This window comes from Pogoniulus pusillus, chromosome 11 (assembly GCF_015220805.1).
Source record: "Pogoniulus pusillus isolate bPogPus1 chromosome 11, bPogPus1.pri, whole genome shotgun sequence".
Classification (NCBI taxonomy): Eukaryota; Metazoa; Chordata; class Aves; order Piciformes; family Lybiidae; genus Pogoniulus; species Pogoniulus pusillus.
This window is the reverse complement of record NC_087274.1, coordinates 14,328,790-14,336,848: the sequence shown is the minus strand read 5'-3', so window position 1 is coordinate 14,336,848 and position 8,059 is coordinate 14,328,790. Positions and strand designations below refer to the sequence as shown.

At 50.7% G+C, this 8,059-nt stretch overlaps 1 long non-coding RNA gene across 1 annotated transcript; it reads right to left on the bottom strand.

The window, feature by feature from the left end:
- Positions 1-662: 662 nt before the first annotated feature.
- LOC135179732 (uncharacterized) lies at positions 663-7,609 on the bottom strand. Its single transcript, XR_010304094.1, has 2 exons — positions 7,572-7,609; positions 663-1,482 (listed from the first exon to the last, which is right to left on the bottom strand). It is a non-coding gene; the product is annotated as an uncharacterized LOC135179732 (long non-coding RNA).
- Positions 7,610-8,059: the final 450 nt, after the last annotated feature.

The window sequence follows — 8,059 nt, the reverse complement described above, 5'->3', positions numbered from 1 at the left end:
ACTCCACAACCTCTCTGGGCAGCCTGCTCCAGGCCTCCAGCACCCTCACAACAAACAACTTTCTCCTCCTGCTCAGGTGGATCCTCCTGGGTGCCAGTCCCTGCCCATTGCCCCTTATACTGTTCCTGGGCAACACTGATAAGAGTCTGGTCCTAGCCTTTTGTCCCCCAAAGCTCCTTTAGCTCTTGCTGACCATTGCTCAGCTCCCCTCTTGCGCTGCTCTTCTGCAGGTTCTCAGCCTTTGCTCCTCACAGAGCTGCTCCAGGCCCCTCAGCAGCTTTTCAACCTCCTCTGGGCTCTTTCTAGCAGTTCACCTTCTCTTGAACTGGGAAGCCCAGAACTGGACCCAGGATTCCAGATGTAGCCTCACTAGGGTGGAGGAAAACCTCCCTTGACCTGCTGTCCACAGCCCCCTTCATGCACCCCAGGACACCATTGGCTTCTTGGCCACAAGGGCATATTGCTGACTCTTGGGAGCTTGTTGTCCACCAACACTCCCAGGTCCTTCTCTGTGTAGCTGCTTCCTGGCAGGTGCCCCCTCCCCTGTCCTGGTGCAGGTGGTTGTTCCTCCCCACACCCCCCCCGGTGGGGTGTTGCAGCTGGCTGTTTGCTGCTGCAGGGACATGATCAGAGCAATGCCACAGACTCCAGGAGATTCAAGGTGAATTTTAGCAGAGACCTTTATTGATCTTTTTGTCTCTCATTACATATTCTTGAGCATAGGGCACACCCCTACACATTAGCATATTCAGTCAAGAACAACCCAGCCTTTTACATACAGAGCCCCTCATGTTTGTCATTAAGGAGATGCCCACTGATCTACCCCTTCCCAGGGAAGGTAGCCTGCAGCTGTGGGAACCAAGGCCAGCATTTGCTTGTTATTATTCTCACATTGCATTCCCACAGTGCAGGACCTTACACTTGCCCTTGTTGAAGTCCAGGATTTTCCCCTCCAGCCAAGAGTTCAGCCTGTCCAAATCTCAGCAGGACAGCCCGACAGTCTAACTTCTTTTCTCCATCAGAGGGACGAATGTCCCTATCCTCAACCATCTTTTACTGCTCTGTACGCTGACTCTTGCTGCCAAGCAGGCTCCAGGCTGTCCCAAGTGTTGTTACAGACCAACTCTCTGCTCCTGGCCACCATACAAGTGACCTTCTCCCAGGAGCAGACACTTTCTCACTGGATGTCTCACTCAATTACATCTCAGCTCAAGTAGCATCCATATTTAATTGTAAGAGGTTCTGTGCCCGCCTCAGCTTAGATGTCCTCTTCTGTATTGCTCATCCAACCACTAGGCAGGCTCCCTGGGGCTGGGGCTTGGCACTAAGAGAATGAAACACAGCCCAAGCAGTTGGGAGTGGAAGCAGGTCCACCTCGTGATTTGTTGTACTTTAGCATCTCTAAGGTGGTAAAAGAACTCTCCACCCCCACAGCCACTTTTTCTTCCAGGAGGTACATTTAAGATCAGCAGATGAAAGGCTCTAGAAATGTAAAGCATCATTAATATTTAAGTCAGATTTGCAGAAAGATGAATTTAAGCATTGTAAAAATTAGCTGGAAAAAGTCCCCCCCTTCCTGCAGAAAAGAGTTCAAACCACTTACTGCAGAAAGGCTCTCCCCAAGCCCTTCCCTCCCCCAGAGAGACAGACACTGCTTCAGAAGCCATGACATCAGTGTTACCAGAGCATGCCTGGGCTGCTCTGGGCATCACAAAGCACACCTGGGTCAAAGTCCCAGCTGTGTCTGCTCAAATGTCACACTGTGACCTCAGTGCAAGCTGGTTTCACCACACCATGCCAGGGAGCAGTGCTGTGTCTGCAGGAACCCAACAGCAGGGAAGGGGAAAAGGAGGAGAATCCCAGACACAGACATCTCCAGCAAGCTGGGCTCCAGTGAATCCTAGAACTGCTCTAGCTGGAAAAGACCTCTGAGATCATCCAATTGTCAACCCAACCCCATCATGGCCACAAAAACATGGCCCTAGGTGCCAGGGCCATGCCTTTCTGGAACACTTTCAGGCATGGGGACTCCATCACCTCCTTGGGCAGTCTGTACCAATCCCTGACCACTCTTGCAGCAAAGCATGTTTTCCTCATCTCCAGCCTAACCCACTACTAGCACAGTTTCAGGCCACTGTCTCTCCTTTAATTACTAGGAAGAAGAGCCCGAGCCCAACCTCCACCTGACTGCAGCCTCCTCTCAGGGATCTGCAAAGAGCAATGAGCTCAGCCCTCAGCCTCCTCTTCTCCACACTAAACCCCATCAGCTCCCTCAGATACCCTTCCCCAGCTTTGGTGCCTCTGATCAACTCCAGCCCCTCAATGTCCTTCTCAGAGTGAGGAGTCCAAAAGTGAACCCAGAATACCCAGAATTTCAGGTGTGGCCCCAGCAGTGCCCAGAAGAGGGGCATGATTGCTTCCCTGCCTGGTCACACCATTAGTCATCCAGGCCAGGCTGCTGGTGCCCTTGGCCATCTGAGCACACTGCTGTCTCACGTTCAGCAGCTGACAACCAGCACCCCCAGGGCCTTTTTTGCCAGAGAACTTCCCAACCACTCTGCCCCATCCCTGAAGCACTGCATGGGTTCATTTCTCCCACTTGATGCCCCTGCTCCACCAGAAGTCCACCACGACTGTGAGCCAACCACCAAATGCCCAAGGAACCTGCGGGGAGGCAGCTCCACTGGAGAGCATGTCCCCAGCTCCACTGCAGGAATGCAAATCAATCTCCTCTTTCCCTCCTGGTAGTTTGTTTCGGCACAGAATAAAATGAATATGTAATTTCATTTCCTCCCCCTGAGCATTAACAACCTCACCATTGTTGGGAGGCACAATGGAGACAACAAACAAGTGATTACCCAGGGCCTGATACCGCTGCTGAGAGCGGAATGCAATTGATTTGGATTCTCCCCAGCCCTGTTTGCGCTCCCACTGCATTAGCCATAATAAAGTGTTACAGTAGATTATGCTCCCCTGCACAGCAGCCACAAACTGCCTCCTCCTTATGAAGGTGCCCCTACACCCTGGTGCTCTTCACCCAGTACCCTCTGACACCAGCCAGGCTGCCTGAGCACGGCAGCTCAAACAGGACACCCACAGCAATTTTCCCACCTGGGTTTGGAATTCCTCCACACAAGGAGGCTCTCTGGGCAGCATGCTCCAGGCCTCCAGCACCCTCACAACAAACAACTTTCTCCTCCTGCTCAGGTGGAACCTCCTGGATGCCAATCCCTGCCCACTGCCTCTTATCCTGGCCCTAGGCACCACTGACAAGAGTCTGGCCCCAGCCTCTTGCCCTCCACTGCACCTTCAGCTCTTGTTGGGCATTGCTCAGATGCCCTCTGGGGCTGCTCTTCTGCAAGCTCTCACCTTCACTCCTCACAGAGCTGCTCCAGGCCTCTCAGCAGCTTTGCAGCCTCCTCTGGACTCTCTCCAGCAGTTCCCTATGCCTCTTTATCTAGGAAGCCCAGAACTCCAGATGTGGCCTCAGTAGGGTACAGCAGAGAGGACTACAAGAAGACAAATGACACAAATTGCACAGCAGTGACTTCTGGTCCCCTGTCCTTAAGCAGGAGCTGGGAAGTTCAGGAGACTGAGTTTGCCTCACATCCTGCCTCCTGCCAGAGGAAAGTGCTCCAAAGGCTAAGGGATGCTCAGGATTTTGTGACAGGCAGCTTCAGAGAGGTTTCTGTTCCTTCTCAGTAAGCTTGCCAAGGACATATCTCCAAGATAGATATCAGAAGTGCCTCCTGCCAGGGTTTCCATCACCTCAGCACAATTTCTGGGGCTGTCTCCTAAGAATTTTCTGCAAGAGATTCTTGGAACATCTTTAAAATGGGAATTTTCCCTGTTCATGCTGTTTTCTGAGATCTGCCTTCAATTCTCTCAGATCTTAACAGGCAGTTGATGCTCTGCCTTAAATTAGACCCTCGTGTTCAGTGCAAAGCCCACCAGGGCTCAAAATAACCTTTCTGAGCCTAATTAATTATTAAAGAAAGTCAGAACTGCGAATGATCATTAAAGGAGGCATTGTCTCATCTTAATTATCTTTGCAGAGGTTTCTTTGGTCTTTCTGAGTTTGGTAAGAAAATTGCTCAAGTGCTGTCAGGTACCTAAGTAATTCCCCAATTAATATAACTAATGCTTGCAGAGAGATGACTTCTTGCTTTAGTAAGCAATTGCAGCATGAAGTGACCTTGCTGAACTCACATATCAAGTATCTCTCTCCCAGGACACAGATAGACTGATTTTATTACACAAATACACAGCTTTGTTACAAAACACTCCCCAAATTCACCCATTGCAAGAGGTTTCTCACTCAATAAAGAAAGCAGGTGTCACACTGAGGAAAAGATATTATCACCCAGCCCAGCAGCACAGTCAGCCCATGGAATGCCTTGGGATTGCCTGCAAAACATTTTCTTCCTATGAATTCTCAGGTGAGAAATGGAGACAGCAAAGTGTTACTGAGAAATAGACCCAACTGAGAAGCGACCTGCAGAACCTCACGGGCAAAGGGGACAGGGGAGTTGGGATTCTTGTGCAAGGGGCATTCTGCTCCACAGGTTGTGAGGTGGAGATTCTGTCCCTCTGCTGCGACCTCCCTGCAGCACTGGGGCAGCTCTGGAGCCATCAGCACAGACCCCTGTCTGCGGGAGCAGGGCTAGAGGAGGCCACAGCAGTGCTGGCAGGGCTCTGCTGTGAGGCCAGGCTGAGAGTTGGGCTTGGGCAGCCTGGAGAAGAGAAGCTCCAGGGAGACCTTCTGGAGGCCTTGCAGTGCTTCAAGGGCTGAGCAGAAAGCTGGGGACAGAGTTTTGAGCAGGGCCTGTGGTGCCAGGACAAGGGGGGAGGGTTTGAACTGACAGAGGGAGATTGAGAGTGGGGAGAAGGGAGAAATGTTTGTCCCGGAGGGTGGGGAGAGCCTGACCCAGGCTGGGCAGAGAGGTGGGAGCTGCCCATGGCTGGCACCAGTGCAGGTCAGGGTGTCTGGGGCTGTGAGCAGCCTGCTCTCGTTGGGGATGTCTCTGCTGGCTGCAGGGGTCGCACTGAGTGAGCTCTGAACATCCCTTCCAACCCAAACCATTCAATAATTCTAAGTCCATAGAAATGGATTCTGTCACCTGCTGTTTTCTCTGGGCACCTTAACAATTCCTTCTCCTCTTTGATTCATCTTCTTAACCTTCAATTCAGTCCCCAGTGTGCCAAGGGAAGTAGGTCAAAGTAGGAGTGCACACAGAGACACAGCAGAGGACAGCAAGAGAGGAGCAGGGTGTAGAAGCAAAGGGTTCAAGCAGAACTGATCCTCTCCCGTGACACAGCAGGTGACAGGAAGAAATTCAAGTAAGGGTTTGTCTTTTCATCAAGATTAGTGGAGATACTTGGAGAATGTCAAAACACAATGATGGTAATTGAAGGAGAGCAGCATGGGAGAGAAGTGTCATGCTGGAAAGATTGCAATGAGCAGGCTCCAGAGCGAGTCCCAGTTCTGCAGAGCTCTGAATCAGAGAGTGACAACGAGTGTTTAACTCTGGAGAACTGCATCTTCACTTCATTTTAGCAACACTGCTACAGCTTCCTGGCTGCAAGACAGTGTCAGATCACCTGAAGGACTCTGGGAGGGAAAGGTGATGAAGCTCCAGGTGACTGAGTTATCAAAATGCAAGGAGTGTGAAGAGGAAAATTAAAAGAGCATATGCCATGGACAGGACAGCAACTAACAGTTAGAGAAGCTGCAGAAAGGATCATTTATCATCTTTGGTAAAGAACATCACAGGCAGTTTCAGCTGCTGGGGAGAGGCAGGAGAGTTGCAAAAACCAACAGTCACTTTACAAAAGCCTGAAGGAATGACAGTAATAAAGCAGCAAGAAATCACAAAGGGTGAAGGACGAAATCACAGGAGGAACCTTTCAAGCTCTAACCATACACAGCCCAGGTCACAGTGCTGAGCAGGACTGAAAGCTGTTTGCAGCTCATCACTGACCAGGATGTAACATTCCCCACTGCATAGAACCAGAGAATCACATAAGCACAGAATCATCAAGGCTGGGAAAGCCCTCTAAGATCCAGTCCAAACAGCAACCCAACACCACCATGCCCACTATACCATGTCTCCAGGTGTCATGGCCACAGGCTTCTTGAGCACTCCCATGGATGGGGACTCCACCACTTCCCTGGGCAGGCTGTTCCAGGCCTCAACAGCTCTTTTAGGAAAGAGATTGTTGGTTGTGTCCAATCTAAACACCCCTCGTGCAAATTAATGCTGTTCCTCTCCTTCTATCACCTGAAACTAGGGAACAGAGCCAAATCTCCACCTCTCTGCAGCCTCCTTTCAGGGAGCTGTAGAGAGCAATGAGGTCTCCTCTTCTCCAGGCTAAACAACCCCAGGTCCTTCAGCTGCTTCTCCCAGCCCTGTTCTCCAGACCCTTTCCCAGCTTTGTTGCCCTTCTCTGGACCTACTCCAGCCCCTCAACATTCTTCTTGTAGTGAGTGGCCCAAAATCAAACGCAGGATTTTCAGATGTGACCTCACCAGTGCCCAGTACAGGGGCACAAGCCCTGCCGTGGTCCAGCTGACTACACCATTACTGTTGCAAGCCATGATGCTGGTGGCCTGCTTGGCCACCTGGGCACACTTTGGCTCATTTTGTGCTTGTTTGCAAATAGCTAGAATGTTTTGGTGAGAAGAACTAGATTACAGGCTGTGGAAAGAAAATAATGGTGATGTCTACTTCGCTCATAGGCTTGCTGAGATGTATAGGAACAGCAAACAAAAACATAGGTAACGCACTTGGCATCACTCTCACTCGGGCTGCTGGCTGAACTGCATCTCTCTAACCTCACCCTCCATTTTGGGCTAATCCACTTTGCTTCCTAACCCTCTGTCTGAACCTCTATTCTTCCTTGGGACTGGGGTAAGGCTGAGAGGGGTAGGGGGAAGGTGAAGGGGTGGTTGAGAGTCCCTCCTGAGGACTCAGGTTTCTGGGAGGAAAGGTGTGTTTCTGTATTACCTTTTACCTTGTGTATTTATGTATATAGCTGTATATACTGTAAATATCTGCTTGTATATTCTGCTAGCTGTAAATAAATAGCTTCATCCATACTCCCAGAGCCGACTGAGTCTAGCCTGGGTGATTTCTAAAGTAGGGGTGGGGCGGAACACACATCTTCAACCACTCCCAACCAGCACGCCTAGGTCATCTGCTGCTGGGCAGTTTTCAGCCCCAAGCCTAGAGTTTACAGGGTTGTTATGCCTCAAGTGTCTTGAGGCTCACACCACTCACCTCAGCCCATCAATGCAGATGAAGATGCTAAACCCATGGCTCGGAGACCTTAACCAGAGAGCTAAAATTCAGAGCAGACAGTGCAAGAGCCATTCCTGCCACAAGGTTCTGTGAGCTGACTTAGAGGTAAAACAGAATCTCAGGAGGATAACAGAAAACTGTTTCAGGAAGCAGAGTGCTCATTTCAGGACTTGGAACTAGCTTCTGCCCTACCCAGCCGGGGGGCCCACCAGGCCCCCCGGCCTTTAGATCCCCTCCACCATTCACCCAGTGCACACCATGAGGACTCACCAGTGACGATGGGAGGAGGATCCCTCTGCCCAAATGGGCAAGCTTAGGGCTTGCCGTTCCTAGGGCTGATTATAAAGGGGAGTGGGGAGGGAGGGCAAAGTGGTCACACCTGGGGAGGGTGTGCTGGATGCAGGTGGTCCTTCCCAACCATAGTGATTCATAGTGATTAGATGTTTGATTTAGCCAAGGAGTTGTCAGTGTGAAACTGATGTTTGGAGTCGATGAGCTTCAGGGTCTTCTCCAGTCTAGGAGATTCTGTGGCTCTGTGGTTCTGTGAATGTTTCTTCTCCAGATAGTGGGATTGGTGTCACCTGGGTGTAGCAAACAACATCTTATCTAGACACTCTTGACTTGCTTGACAACCAGGGGAGGGAAGAGACACTTCTGGAGCATGATTCATCCACCCCAACATAGCTGCCTACCTAAGGAGGAGATGAATATACGTTCAAATACCTAGAGCTCCTGTCAGCTATAAAGGGAATGTGGAC